The sequence below is a fragment of the Miscanthus floridulus genome, chromosome 19, assembly GCF_019320115.1.
Source record: "Miscanthus floridulus cultivar M001 chromosome 19, ASM1932011v1, whole genome shotgun sequence".
Taxonomy (NCBI): domain Eukaryota; kingdom Viridiplantae; phylum Streptophyta; class Magnoliopsida; order Poales; family Poaceae; genus Miscanthus; species Miscanthus floridulus.
The window spans coordinates 6,030,856-6,036,855 of NC_089598.1; positions in this window are offsets into that span (position 1 = coordinate 6,030,856).

The window sequence follows — 6,000 nt, forward strand, 5'->3', positions numbered from 1 at the left end:
CCAACGCGTGAGCGCAGTATGCCCAACGGGGCGACGTCGCGTCCCCGGGTGCTGGTGATCACGCTCAACCGGAGAAACAGGCTGAGAAAGTGTTGTGCACGGTTTTTAAAGCTAGAGAAACCTAAACCATTGATCCAATTCGCAAACCACCTTTGCTATACCTAAGAGGGTATATTAGGCTACTAAAACAAGCCATAATATAACACCACCCCTTAACCCAAATTCTCTAAAAAATTACCAAACATAGCTTTGTCAATCAATTTTCAGACTTAAGAAATCGACTACATCTTGGGGTTGGATTTGCTTCAAATTCGATACCCAAGCTATTTGAAATGCTAGCTAACGTTACTATATCATTAAAACAAAAGTTGCACTATCTCGTACAAAATGTGTACTTCAAACTTTATTAAGGTGTCACATATATGTTTTATAGCACTTTTTCTTAATAAAAATTGGTTTTAAACCCTAAGTGATATAACCTAAATATCAAATAAACTTTCATTTTGGGTTACAAAAATCGATCTACACACTTGATTAGATGCATTATCACATAAATATGATGCTCATGACTTGCTTTAGTAAATGATTTACAGTGTAACACCGAGGGTGTTACAAATCTACCCCCCTTAAACAAAATCTCGTCCTGAGATTTCATGTGCCTAGTGTGGGAAAAGAGATAGAAAATACATTTCAATGTAAACAACTACCTCGGTGAACTAGAAAGAAGGTGGGGGCAATGCTTCAAAATATAACTTTCTTGGTCCCACGTTGCTTCGTCCTCCGAATGATTTTGACACTGAACTTTATAGAACTTCATCACACTATTTCTAGTCACTCTTTCTTTTTTGTCCAAGATCTTGACAGGATGCTCAATATACGACAAGTCAGGCTGGAGGAGAAGTCCTTCAATCTCCATAGCTTCATCAGGGACCCACAAACATCTCTTCAACTGAGATACGTGAAACACATTGTGTACCGCTGATAAAATATCTGAAAGTTGGAGACGATAAGCAACCGGGGCATACTATTCCAAAACCTTGTAAGGACCCACATATCGAGGGGCTAGCTTACCACGAACACCAAACTGATGCACCCCTTTCATAGGAGACACCCTGAGGTACACGTGATCCCCAACTGCAAACTACAAAGGCCTTCTTCGCTTGTCAGCATAAGTTTTCTATCGGCTCTGAGCTGCCTTCAAATGACTCTTAATAATACTGACTTGCTCTTGAGCTTCCTTGATAAAATCAGGCCTAAAATATCCATGGTCTTCCACTTCAACCTAGTTAAGTGGTGTCCTACATTTCTTTCCATATAGAGCTTCAAAGGGTGCCATACGAATGCTTTCTTGATAGCTATTGTTATAAGAAAACTCAACTAAGTTCAAGCATTCATCCCACTTCTCAGGAAAAGAAATGGCACAAGCTCTCAACATATCCTCAAGTACCTAATTTACCCTTTCTGTTTGGCTGTCAGTTTGTGGATGATAAGCTGAACTTCTAAGGAGATTAGTACCAAGACATTGCTGAAGTTGCTCCCAGAAACGAGAGACAAAGACTGACCCTCTATCAGAGACGATAGTAAGAGGAACTCCATGCAGGGTCACAATCCGGTCAAGATACAACTTGGCATACTTCTTGGCTGAATATCTGGCATCCACTAGAAGAAAATGAGCGGATTTGGTAAGGCGATCCACAATGACCCAAATAGAATCATACCCCTTGGATGTGCGGGGTAAACCCACAAAAAGTCCATGGAAATATCTTCCCATTTCCAAACAGAGATAGGCAAAGGCAGCAAAAATTCCAGGGTACGCATATGGTCTGTCTTAACTCCCCCACAAGTATCGCACTCTGCGGCATACTTGGTGATATCCTGCTTCATATTGGACCACCAATACAAGTGGCACAAATCATGGTACATCTGGTTACTGCTAGGATGGATGGACAAATTGGAAGTATGAGCCTCATCCAAAACCCTTTTTCTAAGCTCCTCACTTGACGGGATGACCAATCTGTTTTTAAACCTCACTACACCTTGATCATCAATACTAAAATGAGGACAACGTCCTTCGACAATTAACTTCTTCATGTGAGGAATTTCTGAAGTGTCTTGCCTTTGCTCTATAATAATTTGCTCGAGTAAATTCGAGACTAGAGCAATGTGAGCTAGCACCTCAGCATGGTTGATAGATAAAGGTGCTTCTTCAACATGATACGACTTCTGACTCAAAGCATCAGCTACCATATTAGCTTTTCCAGGATGATAATGAACCTCCAAATCATAATCCTTGATTAATTTCAACCATCTCCTTTGCCTCATATTTAACTCGGACTGAGTAAAAATATATTTGAGGCTCTTGTGATCCGTGAAAATCTATACTTTATTCCCCAACAAATAATGCCTCCAAATTTTTAGAGCATGCACCACAGCAGCTAGCTCTAAATCATGGGTAGGATAATTCACCTCATGCTTTTTTAGCTGACGTGAAGCATAAGCTATCACGCGCCCATCCTGCATAAGCACACATCCCAACCCCATCTTCGAGGCATCACAATATACATGAAAAGGTTTGTCAATATCCGGTTGGGCAAGAATAGGAGCAGAGATAAGAAACTTCTTCAGAGCTTGGAAAGATTCTTCACAAGCCAGACTCCATACAAACTTGACATCTTTCTGGAGTAGCTTGATCAGCGGCTGAGCTATTTTGGAGAAGTCAGGAATGAAGCACCGATAATAACCTGCAAGACCAAGGAACTGACGAATCTAATGCACCAACTTGGGAGATTTCCAATTTAACCCATCATGCACCTTGCTTGGGTCTACAGAGATACCTTCCGGTGTCAGAACATGTCCTAGAAACTACACTCGATCTAACCAAACCTCACACTTGCTGAATTTGGCATACAGCTGGTGTTCCCTTAATTGAGTCAGTACTATCCGAAGATGCTGTGCATGCTATTCATTGTTCTTGGAGTATATCAAAATATCATCAATGAACACCACCACAAACTTGTCCAACTCCAGCATAAAGACTGAATTCATGAGATACATGAAAAATGCAAGAGCATTGGTGAGACCAAAAGACATGACTAGGTACTCATACAACCCATACCTAGTAGAGAAAGTTGTCTTTGGTATATCTTGGGGTCTGATTTTGATTTGATGTTAGCCTGAACAGAGATCAATCTTAGAAAACACCTTGGCACCTGCTAGCTAATCGAACAAAGTATCAATACTAGGTAAATGATACTTATTCTTAATGGTTACCGCATTGAGAGGACGGTAATCCACGCACATCCGAAGAGTGCCATCCTTTTTCTTCACAAAAATGGCTGGACAACCCCATGGTGAAGAGCTAGGACAGATGAATCCCTTTTCCAACAACTCCTCTAACTGCTTTTTCATTTCTACCAATTCCTTTGGGGCCATGCGGTATGAGCATCGAGAAATAGGGGCAGTGCCAGGTTCTAACTCAATGAAAAACTCCACATCCCTATCCGGTGGCAACCCAGGTAGATCTTCAGGAAAAACATCCAGAAACTCATAGACCATAGGAATAGAGGCAAGATCAGGAGAAGCTTCAACATGAGTAGCAATAGGTAAGGCTGGATCTGAGGGCATAAGAAGAGACATCCTATCCTCAAAAGAAGGAAACCATAACTCAACAACTCTGCTTTAGATCCAAGACTACCCCATATACAAGCAACCAGTTCATGCCCAAAATTGCATCTATGCCTTGCCCAGGCAGCACCATGAACTGAAGGTGGTAAGTGTGAGTGGATACCACTAATCCCACTGTGTTCGTCCGAGTATTAACGCACAACTGCGCACCCGGAGTACTGATCCTATAGGCAATAGGTATAGCCATAAGAGATATATTGTGTCTGTGTGCAAACCCTATGCTCATGAATGAATGTGATGCACCAGAATCAAACAATGCATAGGTTGGGTGGGAATCAATGGTAAACATACCAGCCATCACCGCTTCATTCTGCAAGATCTCCTCAGTCTCTGTGAAATTAACTTGCCCAGAGCTGCTTACTGGCATCTTCTTCTTGATAATTGTCCGCTTGATCAAACGGGAGTTAGCTGAGGGCTGAGCAGACTGTGTAGGCTGGTTCTGCGGACATTCCCGAGCATAGTGGCCCTCCTTGCCACACTTAAAACACGCACCAGGCTTGTTACCCTGTCCCTAACGAGGAGGGACCTGCTGTCCCTAGGGCTGTTGCTATTGTTGCACCTGCTGAGTAGGTGCACGGTACTGGGTAAAAGGTGCCTGGTAGGTCTGCTGAGGCTGACGGAACGAATGCCCACCCGAAGACTGATAGGGCACCCGCCTGACAACCTGTACCTTCTGAGCCTGAGAGTGACTAGAAGACCCCGAAGCCACCCGCTTATGCTTCCATTCAGCTTGAGAGTCACGCTGCAGTCCCTCCATGGTAATAGCAGCATTCATCATAGCACCAAACGTCTAATAGTTCCCTGTATATAACTCCTTCTGCAGACTGCAAGAGAGGCCATGATAGAAACAGTCCCTCTTTTTCTCATCAGTATCAATGTGGGTCCTAGCATACTATGATAGATGATTGAACTTGTTTACATAGTCCATCACAGACATGCTCCCTTGCCTCAGGTCCAGGAACTCTGTTAACTTCCTATTTAGTACACCAGCAGGAATGTAATACTCTCTGAAAGCAGCGATAAACTCCTACCAAGTCACACGGTGATCCACTGGCTGCATGGCATTGAACGTGTCCCATAATACGCTGGTAGAACCCAACAGCTACTGTGCTACAAATTGCACCTTCTGCTCCTCAGTTACAGTGAGTAGCAGAAACTTCTGCTTCAGAATATGAAGCCAATGCTTCGCATCTAGAGGTTCAGCAGTCGGCGTGAACGTGGGTAGGTGCGTTTCAAGAAATCCTAATAGGAATAGGGCCCCTCGGGACCGTGGGCACCACCCTCGTTCCCACCATTGCCTCCATGGCCCCCACGGGCGAAGCCACCAACAGCCTGTGCTAACAACTACATGGCACGGGCTGACTGCCATCATCTCCGCATGAGTCTTTAGAGGTGGTGGTGGCAGAGGAGGAGGGGCCAGAAGTGGGGCCTTGTGGCTCTCCTCGTTGCCGTTCTCATTGCCCCAGCCACTTTCACCTTGGCCTTCGCCAAGACCACGGTCCGCTTCGGCACTGGTGCTCCCGCAACCAGACCTTAGGTTCATCTGTAAACAGATAAGAACCCACCCTTATGGACAACCCTCCAGATTAGGAACAAGAGGCTTAGAGAAATGATAAGATGTTTATTAAAGCATTCTTTTAGGTTATCCTATCAATTTACTAATTCAATTGATACGTGCAAGGGGGAAATTTAGTTTAAGCAAGATTCTGTTTTCATGATGCATGCATCGGCCTACCCGTTCACTCAAGCTGGAATATAGCGACATTCACAATATCTTTCGGTACATCGCACACTCATTTTCCATACGCTAAATGATTTCTATGCAGCATAAGTTAGTGTACCTGTAGAAACTTGATTAGATAAAACCAGTGTCGCTATCCTAGATAGACCATATTACTAGGGCTTATACGTAATTTTATCGCATCCTATTTTTCGCAAAACTTTTGTTGGTCAAATTTTTAATTTTTGAAAAGAGTTATGAAACTCGTAGGCTCATTATTGGCTCTGGTACCACCTATGGCAGAACCGCCCAAAATAGTCCCCTTACGGAGGCGCTCGTCTTCCACCAGACACTAAGCACCCCGAAAGCGAGATACTTCGAGCAGTTCCGTCAAGCACACCCCAAGGGAGAACTCGAATAATCCATGTTTTACCTCTAGCATCCAATAATGAGAATGAGTTTATAATACTTATTCCATTTCATACAACCAGAGTTCTTAGAAATACATTATTATAAAACAAGAGTTCAGAGTGTGGAATTTGAACAGTGGAATACAATAACATCTAGCAGTAGAATACAAGGATCCGTCTATGCCC